The sequence below is a fragment of the Triticum dicoccoides genome, chromosome 1A, assembly GCF_002162155.2.
Source record: "Triticum dicoccoides isolate Atlit2015 ecotype Zavitan chromosome 1A, WEW_v2.0, whole genome shotgun sequence".
Lineage (NCBI taxonomy): Eukaryota > Viridiplantae > Streptophyta > Magnoliopsida > Poales > Poaceae > Triticum > Triticum dicoccoides.
Genome location: NC_041380.1, coordinates 559,733,770 through 559,755,091, shown reverse-complemented (window position 1 = coordinate 559,755,091; position 21,322 = coordinate 559,733,770). Strand labels below are relative to the sequence as shown.

Genomic DNA, 21,322 nt, shown 5'->3' with positions numbered 1-21,322 from the left:
CCATCCACTCTCTGTCCACATCGTCACCGGCCCCTACTTGACCATGGCCGGCGCTGGATCGAGTTCATCTGCACCAGCAGAAGGTAGGTATACCGGATGATCTAGCCTACCCCGATCCAAAGAATCTAACACTTCTTACACACTGAAACACTTCAGTTGTACTACTATACTACTTACTGTGTGGTACAGTACTAGCTACTGTCATTGACCACAGGTTTAAGCGTGGACCTAGTAACTGCAGCATTGTATTGGTTGCCAACAAGTAAATAGCAGGGGATCTTGCAGGATGCTAAGTTGCTATAATGTGGTTGTGTAGTGGATTATGGATTTCAGGTTAGGTACTCGCTTGGGGGCAGGGGAATGGGAATGTAGCCTTGCAGTTCCTCAGCAAAATTCTTCATGATTCAAGGCAGGGCAGGGCATAGAGCTCGCATTACCCTGTTGCTTGCTGATGCAGGCAGAATACACTTGTTTCGTTCCCAAAATTTGATTTTCCTGCGCCTTACGCTTGATGCATTGTGGTCGGCTAGTTTTACAGGCTATTTTGATTTTCTTTGTCCTCGAGTTTTCTTCACATTTTCTTAACAACCATGTTTTCAATGAACAATAGTTGTCTGTTGAATCTTCACAGTTTCAAATTGAATCATTGAAGCGATATTGTGATAGACAGGTGGTGCCCTTACTTGGCGATATTTGTGTCTTGTTGATTGTCAAGGCTTCCATACAACTTAACCTTCGTTTTTGCTCGCTGTCTGTCTGTTTGGAGAGGGCGATCTAGCAACAATATCATCACTTTAGTTATTGCAACTAACATGGGCGGAATCTTTGTTTTTGTTTGAATTTTCACCGGTGAGTAAGGGAACTCCCCCGCCTGAATCATATCATATATATTGGAGGGCCAATGTTTGTTTTGTTAAACGACACATATGGAGATCCTATGTGATAACCTTCGGCCCTCATGATGTCAACCGAACCTAGATAGATAGAGATAGTTTGTTCAAATATTCTGTTATCATTGTAACTAGATATCTCTCTATTCTGTCCCTTGTTCTCCAAGATGTACTCGATCCCATATGTACGCTAACCCAGGGAGTTTAACATGAAGCCGTCGCCCGGAGCTTGGGTACGACGTTCTCTCACATGGTATACAGAGCCTAACCCTTCCCATCTAGTTTTTCCTCCTCCTTCCGCAACCCTTGCCATGGCCTCCTCCAGCACCACCTCCTCTACCCTCTCTGGTCAGATCACCGAGCGGCTGACCCGCACAAACTACATCATGTGGCGTACCCAGATTACGCCGCAATTGAGAGGGGCAGGCTTCTTCGGCTATGTCGATGGAAGCATAGCGGAGCCGTCCTAGATCGTCGTCAGCAAGGACAAGGATGGAAAGGAGGAGACCATCTCGAATCCACTCCATCCCATCTGGGTTTGAGAGGGTCAGCAGGTACTCGGATATCTTCTGAACAATCTCTCCAAAGAAGTCTTGGTGCAGGTGACCTCGATCGCTCATGCACACGAGCTATGGACGGCATTAGCGAGCATGTTCTCGTCAACCTCGCTGTCCCGCGTCAACAACATCCGTGCAGCCCTCACCAACGCGCAGAAAGGGACACAGTCGGTGGCCTCCTTCTTCGCGCATATGCGTGGCCTCGCCGACGAGCTCGCTGCTGCTGACAAGCCATTGCAGGATGATGAGATGATCTCTTACATCCTCAATGCACTTGACATGGAGTATCAGCCGTTGGTGTCTGCCCTTGATGCACGCACCATACCAGTCACCCTCGACGAGTTGTTCGCTCAGATGAGCAACTTCGATCAGCGGGTGGCCCTTTTCCAAGGAGCTGCAGGAGGCGGCTTCAAGTCTTCTGCTAACGCCGCCACTCGTGGCCGTGGAGGGAGCTCACGTCATCGCGGGCCGCCCCAGAACAACAAGGGAAAGGGCACCGGTGGCGGCAACAGCAGCGGCGTCAACAACGCATGAGGCGGTGGCCGACCTTCCTACACCAACACTAGAGGCCGGCGCAACAACAACTCCAACAACAAGTCGCGTCCTGACACAGTCAGGTGCCAAATCTACGGCAAGTCAGGCCACTCAACCAAGGATTGTTGGTACCGCTATGAGGAAGATGAAGATGACTCATCTCAAGATGAGAAGGTGGCCGGAGCAGCTGATGGCTCCTATGGCGTTGACACCAAATGGTATGTCGACAACGGCGCCACAAATCACATCACCGGCGAGCTGGAGAAAGTGACCATGCGTGAAAAATACCGTGGCAAGGACCACATTGATATGTCTCCATCGTATCTATAATTTTTTATTGTTCCATGCCAATATTATTCAACTTTCATATACTTTTTGGCAACTTTTTATATTATTTTCGGGACTAACATATTGATCCAGTGCCCAGTGCCAGTTCCTGTCTGTTGCATGATTTTGGTTTCACAGAATATCCATATCAAACGGAGTCCAAACGGGATAAAAACGGATGGATCTTATTTTTGGAAAATATGGAAAATTTGGAAGGAAAATCAACGCGAACCAGTGCCCGAGGTGGTCACGAGGCAGGGGGCGCCCCCCCTTAGGGCGCGCCCCTACCCTCGTGAGCCCACCGTAAGGCGGTTGACGCTCTTCTTTTGCCGCAAGAAAGCTAATATTCGGAAAAAAATCACGGTGAAGGTTTCAGGCCAATCGGAGTTACGGATCTCCATATATACACGAAACGGTGAAACAGAGCGAGAAGAGAACGCAGAACCAGAGAGAAACAGAGAGATAGATCCAATCTCGGAGGGGCTCTCGCCCCTCCCATGCCATGGAGGCCAAGGACCAGAGGGGAAACCCTTCTCCCATCTAGGGAGGAGGTCAAGGAAGAAGAGGAAGAAGGGGGCTCCTCTCCCCCTCTCCTCCGATGGCGCCGGAACGCCGCCGTGGCCATCATCATCATCACCGCGATCTTCACCAACACCTCCGCCATCTTCACCAACATCTCCATCACCTTCCCCCCCTCTACTACAGCGGTTCACTCTCCCGCAACCCGCTGTACCCTCTACTTGAACATGGTGCTTTATGCTTCATATTATTATCCAATGATGTGTTGCCATCCTATGATGTTTGGGTAGATTTTCATTGTCCTATCGGTGGTTGATGAATTGCTATGATTGATTTAATTTGCTTGTGGTTATGTTGTTGTCCTTTGGTGCCCATCATATGAGCGCGCGCGTGGATCACACCATAGGGTTAGTTGTATGTTGATAGGACTATGTATTGGAGGGCAAGAGTGACAGAAGCTTCAACCTAGCATAGAAATTGATACATACGGGATTGAAGGGGGACCAATATATCTTAATGCTATGGTTGGTTTTACCTTAATGAACATTAGTAGTTGCAGATGCTTGCTAATAGTTCCAATCATAAGTGCATAGAATTCCAAGTAAGGGACGACATGCTAGCAGTGGCCTCTCCCACATAATACTTGCTATCGGTCTAGTAAAGTAGTCAATTGCTTAGGGGCAATTTCTCCCCTCCTACCACCACTTTTCCACACTCGCTATATTTACTTTATTGTTTCTTTATATAAACAGCCCCTACTTTTTATTTACGTACTCTTTATTATCTTGCAAACCTATCCAACAACACCTACAAAGTACTTCTAGTTTCATACTTGTTCTAGGTAAAGTGAACGTCAAGCGTGCGTAGAGTTGTATTGGTGGTCGATAGAACATGAGGGAATATTTGTTCTACCTTTAGCTCCTCGTTGGGTTCGACACTCTTACTTATCGAAAACTGTTGCGGTCCCCTATACTTGTGGGTTATCAAGACCTTTTTCTGGCGCCGTTGCCGGGGAGTCATAGCATGGGGTGAATATTCTCGTGTGCGCTTGTTTGCTTTATCACTAAGTAATTTTTATTTGCTGTTCTTAGTTGTTCTCTATCTTTTGTTATGGATATGGAACACGAAATACCCAAAAAATTAGGTGTACTTTCTGCTCATGGAGATGGGGAACCTCCTAAAACCCTCGATGCTGGTTATGTGAAAGATATTATGTACTACTTTAATAATCCTGAGAAAACCCCATTCAATTATGTAATGGGAGTAACGTTGGATCAACGTGAATACTTTAGAGATTACCGCTTGACACAAAAAGGGAAACTATTATGGGATCAAAATTGTATATTGAAGTGGTATGCTGGACAACTATGTTCGGAATATGATTATACTTGTTGCTCTAGGATGAATTCTCCACACCTCCCCTTTTCATGCAAATTTAATGATAATGAAACCTTGGCTTCTTATGCTAGAGGTATATATGATTACTATGATGTGGAACAAATAGAAGAATTTTTTGCTTTTATGGGTGCTTATGAAATTGAATCTATGTTTAACAAGTTTGATGATATTGATGATGCTTGTTATAGATCTGAAAATTTAGCTATCCTAAAATATTGCTATGAGAATTATGAATACAATTATGAAATTAATGCACTTATTTAGAAAGTCTCCGCTGTCCAAGAAGAGACTAATATTGTGTAGGAATCTATGGAAGAAGAAGTTGATGACACTGTGAGCTCATTGGATGAAAAAGATGAGGAGGAGAGCGAAGAACAAAAGGAGGAAGAGCGGATTGATCACCCGTGCCCACCTTCTAATGAGAGTAACTCTTCAACTCATACATTGTTTAATTCCCCTTCGTGCTTACCGAAGGATGATTGCTATGATGACTGTTATGATCCCTATGATTCTTTTGAAATATCCCTTTTTGATGATGCCTGCTATGCTTATGGCCAAGATGCCAATATTAATTATGCTTATGGAGATGAACTTGCTATAGTTCCTTATGTTAAACATGAAATTGTTGCTATTGCACCCACACATGATAGTCCTATTATCTTTTTGAATTCTCCCGACTACACTATATCGGAGAAGTTTGCCCTTATTAAGGATTATATTGATGGGTTGTCTTTTACTACTACACATGATAATTTTGATAGATATAATATGCATGTGCTTGCTGCTCCTACTTGCAATTATTATGAGAGAGGAACTATATCTCCACCTCTTTATGTTTCCAACATGATAAAATTGCAAGAAACTGTTTATACTATGCATTGGCCTTTACTAGGTGTGCATGAATTGTTCTTTTATGACATGCCGATGCATAGGAAGAGAGTTAGACTTCGTCATTGCTTGATATATGTTGCTTTGTGCTCACCACTAAATTACAAATCATTGTTAATTAAAATTGGCTTTGATATACCTTGGGATCCCGGTGGATTCACTACTTGAGCACTATATGCCTAGCTTGATGGCTTTAAGAAAGCGCTGCCAGGGAGACAACTCGGAAGTTTTAGAGAGTCATTTATTTCTGTTGAGTGATTTTATATAGTTTAAAAACAACAAAAATAAAGAGGGGAACCCAAAACTTTTTCAAAAAGGAAAGTGAAAGTGATAGAGACGAGCATTGTGAAAATGGGGGACATCCTTGAACTTTGTTCATGCTCACGGCAACTTTGTGAATCTTGATTACAGAAAAATTTCAACAAAAATAATTATCCCCTTGTACAATTCCATTGTATTATAAAAATAATGTTCCAAGGTTTGCCTTTAGGATGTTTACAATGCTTGTTGGTATGTACGGTGCAGGACAGAAACTTTGGCTGTAGTGGGCGAATTTTAATTTTTTACTGGAATGTCAAATGGTTATGATTCTTTTTGCAATGTCTTGCTGTGCAAATTTTTTATTTTTCCTAATTTTGTCAGAATTTTTCAAGTACCAGAAGTATGGTTAATGTTCAGATTATTACAGACTGTTCTGTTTTAGACAGATTCTGTTTTTGATGCATAGTTTGCTTGTTTTGATGAAACTATCAATTTATATCAGTGGATTAAGCCATGAAAAAGTTATAATACAGTAGACACAATGCAAAAACAAAATATGAATTGATTTGCAACAGTACTTATAGTGGTGATTTGCTTTATTATACTAACGGATCTTACCGAGTTTTCTGTTGAAGTTTTGTGTGGATGAAGTGTTCGATGATCGAGAAGGTCTCGATGTGAGAAGAAGGAAGAGAGGCAAGAGCTCAAGCGTGGGGATGCCCAAGGCACCCCAAGTAAATATTCAAGGAGACTCAAGCGTCTAAGCTTGGGGATGCTGGGGAGGCATCCCCTCTTTTTTCAACAAATATCGGTATGTTTTCAGATTCGTTTCGTTCACGCGATATGTGCAATCTTGGAGCGTCTTTTGCTTTAGTTTTCTTTTTTCTTTTATGCACCATGCTGGTATGAGATAGTCCATGGTTTATTTATAGAATGCTCTTTGCACCTCACTTATATCTTTTGAGTATGGCTTTATAGAATGCTTCTTGTGCTTCACTTATATCATTTGAAGTTTGGATTGCCTGTTTCTCTTTACATAGACAACCGCCATTTGTAGAATGCTCTTTTGCTTCACTTATACTTGTTAGAGCATGGGCATATCTCTTGTAGAAAGAATTAAACTCTCTTGATTCACTTATATCTATTTAGAGAGAGGACAGGAACTGGTCATTCACATGGTTAGTCATAAAATCCTACATAAAACTTGTAGATCGCTGAATATGATATGTTTGATTCCTTGCAATAGTTTTGCGATATAAAGGTGGTGATATTAGAGTCATGCTAGTCGAGTAATTGTGAAATTGAGAAATACTTGTGTTGAGGTTTGCAAGTCTCGTAGCATGCACGTATGGTGAACCGTTATGTAACGAAGTCGGAGCATGAGGTGTTTATTGATTGTCTTCCTTATGAGTGGCGGTCGGGGACGAGCGATGGTCTTTTCCTACCAATCTATCCCCCTAGGAGCATGCGTGTAGTACTTTGTTTTGATGACTAATAGATTTTTGCAATAAGTATGTGAGTTCTTTATGACTAATGTTGAGTCCATGGATTATACGCACTCTCACCCTTCCATCATTGCTAGCCTCTCAAGTACCGTGCAACTTTCGCCGGTACCATAAACCCACCATATACCTTCCTCAAAACAGCCACCATACCTACCTATTATGGCATTTCCATAGCCATTCCGAGATATATTGCCATGGAACTTCCATCATCATCATATACATGACTTGAGCATTTATTGTCATATTTCTTAGCATGATAGTAAGATAGCTAGCATGATGTTTTCATGGCTTGTCCGTTTTTTGATGTCATTGCTACGCTAGATCATTGCACATCCCGGTACACCGCCGGAGGCATTCATATAGAGTCATATCTTTGTTCTAGTATTGAGTTGTAATATTGAGTTGTAAGTAAATAAAAGTGTGATGATTATCATTATTAGAGCATTGCCCAAAAAAAGGAGAGGCCAAAGAAGCCTAAATAAAAAAAGGGGGCCAAAGAAGCCCGCAAAAAAAGGGGCAATGTTACTATCCTTTTACCACACTTGTGCTTCAAAGTAGCACCATGTTCTTCATATAGAGAGTCTCTTGAGTTAACACTTTCATATACTAGTGGGAATTTTCATTATAGAACTTGGCTTGTATGTTCTGATGATGGGATTCCTCAAATGCCCGAGGTCTTCATGAGCAAGCAAGTTGGATGCACACCCACTTAGTTTCCAGTTTGAGCTTTCATAAACTTATAGCTCTTAGTGCATCCGTTGCATGTCAATCCCTACTCCTCACATTGATATCTATTAATGGGCATCTCCATAGCCCGTTAATACGCCTAGTTGATGTGAGACTGTCTCCCTTTTTGTCTTCTCCACATAACCCCTATCATCATATTCTATTCCACCTATAGTGCTATGTCCATGGCTCACGCTCATGTATTGCGTGGAAGTTGAAAAGGTTTGAGAAACGTCAAAAGTATGAAACAATTGCTTGGCTTGTCATCGGGGTTGTGCATGATGTGAATGCTTTGTGTGGTGAAGATGGAGCATAGCCAGACTATATGATTTTGTAGGGATGAGCTTTCTTTGGCTATGTTATTTCAATAAGACATAATTGCTTGGTTGGTATGCTTGAAATATTATTGTTTTTATGTCAAAGGATAGATTATTGCTTTGAATCACTTGTGTCTTAATATTCATGCCATGATTAGACATATGATCAAGATTATGCTAGGTAGCATTCCACATCAAAAATTATCTTTTTTTATCATTTACCTCCTCGAGGACGAGCAGGAATTAAGCTTGGGGATGCTGATATGTCTCCGTCGTATCTATAATTTTTGATTGTTCCATGCCAATATTATTCAACTTTCATACACTTTTTGGCAACTTTTTATATTATTTTTGGGACTAACATATTGATCCAGTGCCCAGTGTCAGTTCCTTTCTGTTGCATGTTTTTGGTTTCGCAGAATATCCATATCAAACAGAGTCCAAACAGGATAAAAACGAACGGAGCTTATTTTTGGAAAATATGGAAAATTTGGAAGGAAAATCAACGTGAACCAGTGCCCAAGGTGGTCACGAGGCAGGGGGCGCCCCCCCCCCTCATGAGCCCACCGTAAGGCGGTTGACACTCTTCTTTTGCCGCAAGAAAGCTAATATTCGGAAAAAAATCACGGCGAAGGTTTCAGGCCAATCGGAGTTACGGATCTCCATATATACACGAAACGGTGAAACGGAGCGAGAAGAGAACGCAGAACCAGAGAGAAACAGAGAGATAGATCCAATCTCGGAGGGGCTCCCGCCCCTCCCATGCCATGGAGGCCAAGGACCAGAGGGTAAACCCTTCTCCCATCTAGGGAGGAGGTCAAGGAAGAAGAGGAAGAAGGGGGCCCCTCTCCCCCTCTCCTCCGGTGGCGCCGGAACGCCGCCGTGGCCATCATCATCATCACCGCGATCTTCACCAACACCCCCGCCATCTTCACCAACATCTCCATCACCTTCCCCCTCTATCTACAGCGGTCCACTCTCCTGCAACCCGCTGTACCCTCTACTTGAACATGGTGCTTTATGCTTCATATTATTATCCAATGATGTGTTGCCATCCTATGATGTCTGAGTAGATTTTCATTGTCCTATCGGTGGTTGATGAATTGCTATGATTGATTTGATTTGCTTGTGGTTATGTTGCTGTCCTTTGGTGCCCATCATATGAGCGCGCGCGTGGATCACACCATAGGGTTAGTTGTATGTTGATAGTACTATGTATTGGAGGGAAAGAGTGACAGAAGCTTCAACCTAGCATAGAAATTGATGCATACGGGATTGAAGGGGGGAGAATATATCTTAATGCTATGGTTGGGTTTTACCTTAATGAACATTAGTAGTTGCGGATGCTTGCTAATAGTTCCAATCATAAGTGCATAGAATTCCATGGAAGGGACGACATGCTAGAAGTGGCCTCTCCCACATAATACTTGCTATCGGTCTAGTAAAGTAGTCAATTTCTTAGGGGCAATTTCGCAACTCCTACCACCACTTTTCCACACTCGCTATATTTACTTTATTGTTTCTTTATCTAAACAGCCCCTACTTTTTATTTATGTACTCTTTATTATCTTGCAAACCTATCCAACAACACCTACAAAGTACTTCTAGTTTCATACTTGTTCTAGGTAAAGCGAACGTCAAGCGTGCGTAGAGTTGTATCGGTGGTCGATAGAACTTGAGGGAATATTTGTTATACCTTTAGCTCCTCGTTGGGTTCAACACTCTTACTTATCGAAAACTGTTGCGATCCCCTATACTTGTGGGTTATCACACATCCACACTGCTAGTGGAGAAGGTATGAGAATTAGCCATATTGGTCACTCAATTATCAAAACCCCTCACAGAAAAATTCACCTTGAAAGAATCTTGCATGTCCCTAGTGCTTCAAAAAATCTTCTTTCTGTTCACCGCATTACCATTAACAATCATGTCTTTCTTGAATTTCACCCTTTCTTCTTTTTGATCAAGGATCAGGCAATGAAGAAGGTGCTATACGAGGTAGATGCGTTCGTGGACTCTATCCCTTGATTCCGGAGATTAGAAGATTGAATAAACAAGTGTTTAGTGCCACCAAAGTGTATTCAACACGATGGCACGATCGTTTAGGACATGCATATTTTTCTTTAGTTGAGAGATTGCTTAGGGAAAATAAGCTCCCATATGTTGGAGAGCGTGATGTTGAAACAATTTGTGATTCATGCCAAAAGGCCAAAAGTCATCAATTACCCTATCCAGTTTCTACAAGTATTTCTACCAAACCATTGCAACTTATCTTTTCGGGTGTTTGGTGTCCTACCCCCTCCTCTGTTGGTAGACATACATACTACGCGAGTTTCATTGATGATTATAGCAAGTTCTCTTGGATCTATCTTCTCAAGAAAAGATCCGATGTGTTCCATATTTTTCTCAACTTTTAAGCTTTAGTTGAACGTCAGTTTGTAGTAAAATTCTTGCTCTCCAATCTGATTGGGGAGGGGAATACAAGAAACTAAATTCTTTCTTCCAAAAACTTGGCATCTCTCATCATGTGTCTTGTCTGCACGCTCACCAACAAAACGGGTCTGTCGAACGCAAGCATAGACACATTGTAGAGGTTGGCCTAGCTCTTTTAGCTGGCGCCTCCATGCCCCTCAAGTTCTGCGATGAGGCGTTTCTCACTGCCGTTCATATCATCAACATGCTCCCTAGTCGTGTCATTAACAATGAAACTCCTATGTAAAGACTCCTTCACACCAAACCCGACTACACCTAGTGTTTGGGTGTGTTTGCTGGCCCAATCTTCGTCCATACAACAATCGCAAACTCATGTTCCGCTCTAAGCAATGTGTTTTTTTTTGGCTATAGTGCCAAGCATAAAGGTGTTAAGTGCCTTGATATTCCTACGAGACGGGTCTATATCTCTCGTGATGTAGTCTTTGATGAAACAAAGTTCAAGTTTTCCGATCTTCATCCCAACGCCGGTGCACTACTTCGTCAAGAAATTCTTCTCCTCCCATCTAGCCTTACTGGTTTTGATCAAGGGGAAGATGGTTGTGTTGATCAATCACTGACTAACTCTCATAACCATGCACTTGAGCTTTGTGATGATGCAGATGAAAATGGTGGAGAAAACGGTGCAAAAAATCACCCAAAACGATGATGAAATCAACCCACATTTTATGTGTCCAGGGCTGGGGCGCAGATCCTCATCGGGATCGGAGCTGCAGTAGCCCAGCAGCGAATCTGCCTCGGGATCGATGCAACAGCAGGACAGCAGCCCACGGGAACCCGTGTCGCCTGCCAGTCGCGCCTCCAGCGACCCAGCGCCTGGCACGCGGCGCCCCTCCACTGGCTCGGGCGCGTCCTCCGGCGCCCATCAATCAGGTGCCGACACGCGGGGTCGCTGGCCCGTAGATGGGCCCTGCCACTACATCCAACGGCAACCAACCGGCGCCGCACCCAACAGACAGGAGGCAAGCACAGAGCCCCGCGCTGATCTGTTTAGCGGCACGCGATTCGGCATGGATTTGCCCAGGCCCGCGCCATCATTGCGCCATGATGGGCCTCCAGTGGACCTGCAGCCAAGCGCGGGATCTTCTGCACTGGCTGTATCGCAGCTGCTGTAGACTACCGTCACAGAAAATCCCATGGATTCCATCCCTGGTGCGATAGGGGCGCTGGAAGGATCTGCCTCAGGATCAACCGGTGCAGCGGCTGGATCTTCTGCGCCAAGCAATACTACAACAACACCTATTCCTCCGCGTACGCATCTATAGAAAGGTGTAACAAAACCTGTCAATTATAAGCAAATAACAAAGTTTGTCCTGGCATGTTCAACAGGTGAACCAAGTACTTTTAAGGAGGCACTTAGCGATACAAGGTGGAAAAAGGTTATGGAAGAAGAATGCATGGCACTTCGGAAAAATAAAACATGGCATCTCCTTCCCCCACAGCAAGGTAAAAATTTAATTGATTGCAAATGGATTTTCAGAATCAAGAGAAAGTTTGATGGAACTATAGATCGCTACAAGGCGAGACTGGTTGCAAAAGGTTTCAAGCAACGATATGGCATAGATTACGAGGACACATTTAGTCCTGTTGTGAAAGCTGCAACCATCCGTCTTGTACTGTCCATTGCTGTTTCCAGGGGATGGAGTCTTCGATAGCTAGATGTACAGAATGCGTTCCTTCATGGTGTTCTGGAAGAGGAAGTCTACATGAAACAACCTCCTGGGTTTGTAAGTAAAGGCAAGCCATTTCATGTGTGTAAACTTGCCAAAGCTTTATATGGACTGAAGCAGGCTCCTCGAGCATGGTACTCACGACTCAGTCAAAAGTTGCAGACACTCAGTTTCATTCCTTCTAAGTCTGACACATCTTGGTTTATCTATAATAAGTCAAATACATCCATATTTGTTCTTATTTATGTTGATGATATTATTGTCACAAGTTCGTCTGATGAGGCAGTGACAGAACTGTTGAAGGATCTGAGTGCGGAGTTTTCTCTTAAAGATTTGGGAGACTTGCATTTCTTTCTAGGGATTGAAGTCAAGAAATATGGAAACAGTCTTCATCTCTCTCAGGTAAAGTATGCCAATGATCTGGTAAGAAGAGTTGGGTTGCAAGGGTGTAAGTCCTCACCAACTCCATTGTCTAGTATAGAAAAATTATCCCTTGCAGAAGGAGAGCCTTTGAGTTAATAGGATAGTACCAGATACATGAGTTTAGCGGGAGCACTTCAATATTTAACTTTGACAAGACCTGATATTTCCTTTGTTGTGAACAAAGTATGTCAGTTTCTTCATGCTCCCACCAAAACTCATTGGACTGTTGCAAAGCGCATAGTGAGATATGTGAAAGATACTATGAATCTTGGTCTTACTTTCAGCAAGTCTTCATCTACTCTTGTTAGTGCTTTTTCTGACTCTGATTGGGTTGGATGTCTAGATGACAGACGCTCCACTGGTGGTTTTGCAGTGTTCTTTGGTCCAAACTTGATATCATGGTGTGCAAAGAAACAAGCCACTGTATCATGGTCCAGTACAGAAGCTGAGTATAAGACACTGGCAAATTCTACAGCTGAGATTATTTGGGTTCAGTCCATGTTGAGGGAGCTTGGTGTGAAGTGCACTCAAGCTCCATGCTTATGGTGTGATAACCTTGGTGCTACCTATTTATCTGCTAATCTAGTGTTTCATGCCAGGACAAAACACATTGAGATAGATTTCCATTTTGTCAGATAAAGAGTTGCTAACAAGCAATTGGAAATTCGTTTTGTGCATTCACGTGATCAGGTTGCAGATGAATTTACAAAGGCGTTGCCCACAAGGAATTTTGAGGAGTTCACGCGTAATCTCAACTTGACAAAGTTGTGATTAAGGAAGGGTGTTAAATGACACAATGGAGATCCTACGTGATAACCTTCAGCCCTCATGATGTCAACCGAACCTAGATAGATAGAGATAGTTTGTTCAAATATTCCGTTATCATTGTAACTAGATATCTCTCCATTCTATCCCTTATTCTCCAAGATGTACTCGATCCCATCTATACACTAATCCAGGGAGTTTCGCCCTTGGCTATTTAATACGAAGCCGTCTCCCAGAGCTAGGGTACGACGTTCTCTCACATGTTTGAAAATTTTGGTTAGTCGACTCTTAGTTCTTATATGCTCCTCCGTTCAAACCACATTCAGGAGAACGGTTGCAGTTGTTTCTGGTGCACTACTTGCTTGTGGAACTTTAGCATATGTGCAGTCAAGTCGACGGAGGAAACATAGAGAAGAAAATTCTTGTAATGATGGAAATGTACATACCAGGAATAAAGAGAGCATTAGTTAAAATGGTGTTGATGGTAAAGTGGTAAAAACAAGGAAAAAGAAGAACTTATTGAAATCCTTACATTTCCTGGCCGCTATTTTACTTAAGAACATTGGCCCAAGGGGAACAAATGACCTTCTTGGCTTGATTTTAACAGCAGTAAGTGCTACAAATCTCCCCCATTCTGCCTGTTTCATTTGTCTCACATACTAATAGTGCTTTTCTGAGTATTAGAATTTGTATACTCCATAGGCGCTAGTTTCATTTTTGCTGGTATCTTACTGGGTTGCTGACTCAGTTGTTGGGTATTTATGATAAGTTGTACCGAAGTTCAGTCATGTAGAACCTTTTTAACCAATGGATTTTCTGCAGGTGTTACGCACAACCATTGGTTACAGATTAGCAAAAGTTCAAGGGTATTTGTTCAAATCCGTGTTTCTCCGGCGTGTTCCCACCTTCACACGCCTAATCATTGAAAATCTTCTATTATGCTTTCTTCAGTCCATGGTATATCAGACCTCAAAGTACTTGACAGGATCCTTAAGCTTGCGTTTCAAGAAAATTTTGACGGATCTCATCCATGTTGATTACTTTGAGGTAGGTATATTGGGCTATGAAGTTGAAATATCCTTTCTATTTTGTGCTTGCCAAGCATATTGGTGCATGCTTGTTTTTCATATACATGGTGTGAGCCAGCGATTGAAAGATTCACCTTCCAGGCATGAATAGGTGGCAGCAAGAAGCGTAATGTGTTGCCTCGCTTGAAGAATTTAGCTTCCCACTTTTTTTGAACTGGGCTGACCCCTTTTCCATTACAAAGAACATAAATACAAAGTCCGAGAAACATTCAGGAGGATAGAAAAGAGAGGTAGCGAGTTCAATGCACTGTCAGGAAACCCACCGCATTCGCCCGCCATCGAAACGAATGTTATGGGGCGAAAACCTGACAGCACCAAAATAACTAACCTATTACATGCCCAGATCAGAGAGGCACAAACCCAGAACAGCTAGGGTATGAGAGTATAACAGTTCTAGAAACAAAGGCCTAACCGCGGCTATCAGCACCGAGAAACCCAAAAGAGATAAGCTACCCAACAGGTACGAACCCATCACAAGATAGTACCGACTCATCAACTAGAACTTGAATCGAAAGACTACTACTTGATCACCAGGAAAGAACGCCCCCTACATCATCGCCCAGACGCCTGGATGTCTCGCAGAGTTTCATCAGCTTCATTATACTGGTTCTCACCATTTCCGCGCCCTGTCGCAGCTTCTCTGCTTCCCCTGCTGGTTGAAGACCTACCCAGTATAGAAGAAAAGAACACATCGAGAAAACAAACTTAAAAGGAGATTTAATCATATTTTCTCAAAAGTGGCCCTGTTGCAAGCTAGCCAGATGGCCTAGGTGGCAGTAGCCAGACCGGCCATATACAGCTGGGGTTCATCAGGGAGAAATTTGTGACACCAAACGTAGTATTGCCAGTAATCATTAGGTCACAGATTAGTCATCAGAACCACCCCTATTGATCTCCACACCACACGAGCCACGGGAGAGGCAGAAAAGATATGAGTGGCTGTCTCAGCCTCGTCGCAAAAAGAGCAGGCTGGGTTAACAGGCCAATTTTTTCTCCTCATCACTTGCCTCCTGAGTATAGCATCCTAGGCTAGTTGCCACATGAAAATCTGAATTTTGAGAGGTATTTTTGCCTCCCAAATCCATTTGTAATTGCAGCCATTAAGAGGCTTTTCTAGCCATTTATACATTGATTTAGTAGAGAATTTAGCATTTTTATTTAACCCCCAGTACACCTCATCTTTTTCAGCCGTGAGGTAAACCTCTAAATTTTGGTGACACATCTCACGCCATTGTTCAGCAAGGATTGGACATAGGCGACGTCTAAAAAGGGCATTAACTTCTACAACACTAAACTTATCAACCGTGCAGTCTGGATCCGTGCAAATCTGAAACAAATGAGGGAATTGCATATTAAACGGGATCAGCCCATTTATAGGATCCTTCCAAACTCTGGTTAAGTCACCATATTCTAATTTAATTTTCCTCCCCACCATGTATAGCTCCTTGACCTTCAATAGAATTTTCCAATAGGGGGAGTCTGAGAATTTGGGACCAACATTGGCCACCGTTTTATTAGACAAATATCTAGCTTTGACAATATCTTGCCAAACTCCAGTCTGAGTCTCTAGTGATGCTCCACTTGAACTTGCACACCGCAATCTAACCCCACACAAAACTATCACATGGACCATGGGTTAGTACACAAAGCATAATAGACAATTCTTACCATACCATGGGATCACTTGATCCCCAACGATACATCTTGTATGCTTTGTGTGTTGATCAATTTGATTCATTCTTTGACTTAGTTGTGATCAACCTTGTATCATGTCTTCTCTATGACCTATCCTTGGATAATTTGTTGAATAGCACCTTGTTCATCACATCGACTCCTCGAAACCAACAATCTATGACCAATCCTTGGATAATTCCTTGAATAGCACCTTGTTCATCACATAAACTACTTGAAACCGACAAATGGACTTCAAAAAATGCCTATGGACAAAACCTACGAATATAACTCAAGGCAACCATTAGTCCATAGAGAATGTCATCAATTACCAAAACCACACATGGGGGCACCATGCTATTTCACACGGCCTTCTTCTCCTCGAGCGCCACCTTCCTCTCTTCGATCATGGTCCTCCTCTCTTCGAGCTTGGTTTTTTCTCTGTCGCCTACATCAACTGCCTGAACCTCTCCGCCTGTTGGGGAACGTAGTAATTTCAAAAAAATTCCTATGCACACGCAAGATCATGGTGATGCATAGCAACGAGAGAGGAGAGTGTTCTCTATGTACCCTCGTAGACCGGAAGCAGAAGCGTTAGCACAACGCGGTTGATTTAGTCGTACGTCTTCACGGCCTGACCGATCAAGCACCGAAACTACGTCACCTCCGAGTTCTAGCACACGTTCAGCTCGATGACGATCCTCGGACTCTGATCTAGCAAAGTTTCAGGGAAGAGTTCCGTCAGCACGACGGCGTGGTGACGATCTTGATGTTCTACCGTCGCAGGGCTTCGCCTAAGCACCGCTACAATATTATCGAGGATTATGGTGGAGGGGGGCACCGCACACGGCTAAGAGAACGATCATGAAGATCAACTTGTGTGTCTAGAGGTGCCCCCGTGCCCCCGTATATAAAGGAGCAAGGGGGGAGGCCGGCCGGTCCTTGGGGCGCGCCAAGGAGGGGGAGTCCTCCTCCTAGTAGGAGTAGGACTCCCCTTTCCTAGTCCAACTAGGAAGAGAGAAGGGGGAAGGAAAGAGAGGGAGAGGGAGAGGGAAAGAGGGGCCGCGCCCCCCTCCCCTAGTCCAATTCGGACTCCTCATGGGAGGGGGCGCGCCATCTCCTGGGCTGCTGCCTTCTCTCTCCCCTCAGGCCCACTAAGGCCCAATACTTCCCCGGGGGGGTTCCGGTAACCCTTCCGGCACTCCGGTTTTCTCCGAAATCACCCGAAACACTTCCGGTGTCCGAATATAGCCATCCAATATATCGATCTTTATGTCTCGACCATTTCGAGACTCCTCGTAATGTCCATGATCATATCCGGGACTCCTAACAACCTTCGGTACATCAAAATATATAAACTCATAATGAAACTGCCATCGTAACGTTAAGCGTGCGGACCCTACGGGTTCGAGAACAATGTAGACATGACCAAGACACGTCTCCGGTCAATAACCAATAGCGGAACCTAGATGCTCATATTGGCTCCTACATATTCTACGAAGATCTTTATCGGTCAGACCGCACAACAACATACGTTGTTCCCTTTGTCATCGGTATGTTACTTGCCCGAGATTTGATCGTCGGTATCTCAATACCTAGTTCAATCTCGTTATCGGCAAGTCTCTTTACTCGTTCTGTAATACATCATCTCGCAACTAACTCATTAGTTGCATTGCTTGCAAGGCTTAAGTGATGTGCATTACCGAGAGGGCCCAGAGATACCTCTCCGACAATCGGAGTGACAAATCCTAATCTCGAAATACGCCAACCCAACATGTACCTTTGGAGACACCTGTAGAGCACCTTTATAATCACCCAGTTACGTTGTGACGTTTGGTAGCACACAAAGTGTTCCTCCGGCGAACGGGAGTTGCATAATCTCATAGTCACAGGAACATGTATAAGTCATGAAGAAAGCAATAGCAACATACTAAACGATCGGGTGCTAAGCTAATGGAATGGGTCATGTCAATCACATCATTCTCCTAATGATGTGATCCCGTTAATCAAATGACAACACATGTCTATGGTTAGGAAACATAACCATCTTCAATTAACAAGCTAGTCAAGTAGAGGCATACTAGTGACGTTTAGTTTGTCTATGTATTCACACAAGTATTATGTTTCCATTTAATACAATTCTAGCATGAATAATAAACATTTATCATGATATGAGGAAATAAATAATAACTTTATTATTACCTCTAGGGAATTTCCTTCAGTCTCCCACTTGCACTAGAGTCAATAATCTAGATTACACAGTAATGATTCTAACAGCCATGGAGCCTTGGTGCTGATCATTTTTTGCTCGTGGAAGAGGCTTAGTCAACGGTCTGCTACATTCAGATCTGTATGTATCTTGCAAATCTCTATGTCTCCCACCTGGACTAGATCCCGGATGGAATTGAAGCGTCTCTTGATGTGCTTGGTTCTCTTGTGAAATCTAGATTCCTTTGCCAAGGCAATTGCACTTGTCACAAAAGATTTTCATTGGAACCGATGCACTAGGTATGACACCTAAATCGGATATGGACTCCTTCATCCAGACTCCTTCGTTTGCTACTTCCGAAGCAGCTATGTACTCCGCTTCACATGTAGATCCCGCCACGACGCTTTGTTTAGAACTGCACCAACTGACAGCTTCACCGTTTAATGTAAATATGTATCCGGTTTACGATTTAGAATCGTCCGGATTAGTGTCAAAGCTTGCATCAACGTAACCATTTACGATGAGCTCTTTGTCACCTCCATATACGAGAAACATATCCTTAGTCCTTTTCAGGTATTTCAGGATGTTCTTGACCGCTGTCCAGTGATCCACTCCTGGATTACTTTGGTACCTCCCTGCTAGACTTATAGCAAGACACACATTAGGTCTGGTACACAACATTGCATACATGATAGAGCCTATGGCTGAAGCATAGGGAACATCTTTCATTTTCTCTCTATCTTCTGCAGTGGTCGGGCATTGAGTCTTACTCAACTTCACACCTTGTAACACAGGCAAGAATCCTTTCTTTGCTTTATCCATTTTGAACTTCTTCAAAACTTTGTCAAGGTATGTGCTTTGTGAAAGTCCAATTAAGCGTCTTGATCTATCTCTATAGATCTTAATGCCCAATATGTAAGCAGCTTCACCGAGGTCTTTCATTGAAAAACTCTTATTCAAGTATCCCATTATGCTATCCAAAAATTCTATATCATTTCCGATTAGTAATATGTCATCCACATATAATATCAGAAATGCTATAGAGCTCTCACTCACTTTCTTGTAAATACAGGCTTCTCCAAAAGTCTGTACAAAACCAAATGCTTTGATCACACTATCAAAGCATTTATTCCAACTCCGAGAGGCTTGCACCAGTCCATAAATGGATCGCTGGAGCTTGCACACTTTGTTAGTTCCCTTTGGATCGACAAAACCTTCTGGCTGCATCATATACAACTCTTCTTCCAGAAATCCATTCAGGAATGCAGTTTTGACATCCATTTGCCAAATTTCATAATCATAAAATGCGGCAATTGCTAACATGATTCAGACAGACTTAAGCATCGCTATGGGTGAGAAGGTCTCATCGTAGTCAATCCCTTGAACTCGTCGAAAACCTTTTGCGACAAGTCGAGCTTTGTAGACAGTAACATTACCGTCAGCGTCAGTCTTCTTCTTGAAGATCCATTTATTCTCAATTGCTTGCCGATCATTGGGCAAGTCAACCAAAGTCCACACTTTGTTCTCATACATGGATCCCATCTCAGATTTCATGGCTTCAAGCCATTTTGCGGAATCTGGGCTCACCATCACTTCTTCATAGTTCGCAGGTTCATCATGATATAGTAGCATGACTTCCAGAACAGGATTACCGTACCACTCTGGTGCGGATCTTACTCTGGTTGATCTACGAGGTTCAGTAGTAACTTGTTCTGAAGTTTCATGATCATCATCATTAACTTCCTCACTAATTGGTGCAGGTGTCACAGAAACCGGTTTCTGTGATGTACTACTTTCCAATAAGGGAGCAGGTACAGTTACCTCATCAAGTTCTACTTTCCTCCCACTCACTTCTTTCGAGAGAAACTCTTTCTCTAGAAAGGATCCATTCTTAGCAACAAATGTCTTGCCTTCGGATCTGTGATAGAAGGTGTACCCAATTGTCTCCTTTGGGTATCCTATGAAGACACATTTCTCCGATTTGGGTTCAAGCTTATCAGGTTGAAGTTTTTTCACATAAGCATCGCAGCCCCAAACTTTTAGAAACGACAACTTTGGTTTCTTGCCAAACCATAGTTCATAAGGCGTCGTCTCAACGGATTTTGATGGTGCCCTATTTAACGTGAATGCGGCCGTCTCTAAAGCATAACCCCAAAATGATAGCGGTAAATCTGTAAGAGACATCATAGATCGTACCATATCAAGTAAAGTACGTTTACGACGTTCGGACACACCATTACGCTATGGCGTTCCAGGTGGCGTGAGTTGCGAAACTATTCCGCATTGTTTCAAATGTAGACCAAACTCGTAACTCAAATATTCTCCTCCACGATCAGATCGTAGAAACTTTATTTTCTTGTTACGATGATTTTCAACTTCACTCTAAAATTCTTTGAACTTTTCAAATGTTTCAGACTTATGTTTCATTAAGTAGATATACCCATATCTGCTTAAATCATCTGTGAAGGTGAGAAAATAACGATATCCGCCACGAGCTTCAACATTCATTGGACCACATACATCTGTATGTATGATTTCCAACAAATCTGTTGCTCTCTCCATAGTACCGAAGAACGGCGTTTTAGTCATCTTTCCCATGAGGCACGGTTCGCAAGTACCAAGTGATTCATAATCAAGTGGTTCCAAAAGTCCATCAGTATGGAGTTTCTTCATGCGCTTTACACCGATATGACCTAAACGGCAGTGCCACAAATAAGTCGTGCTATCATTATCAACTCTGCATCTTTTGGCTTCAACATTATGAATATGTGTATCACTACTATCGAGATTCATCCAAAATAGACCACTCTTCAAGGGTGCATGACCATAAAAGATATTACTCATATAAATAGAACAACCATTATTCTCTGATTTAAATGAATAACCATCTCGCATCAAACAAGATCCAGATATAATGTTCATCCTTAACGCTAGCACCAAATAACAATTATTTAGGTCTAGTACTAATCCCGATGATAGATGTAGAGGTATCGTGCCGACTGCGATCACATCGACTTTGGAACCATTTCCCACGCGCATCGTCACCTCATCCTTCGCCAGTGTTCGCTTAATCCGTAGTCCCTG

At 43.0% G+C, this 21,322-nt stretch overlaps 1 pseudogene; it reads left to right on the top strand.

Annotated features, from left to right (window-relative positions):
* Nucleotides 1-1,677: 1,677 nt before the first annotated feature.
* LOC119296319 lies at nucleotides 1,678-1,817 on the top strand (annotated as a pseudogene).
* The last annotated feature ends 19,505 nt before the right edge of the window (nucleotides 1,818-21,322 follow it).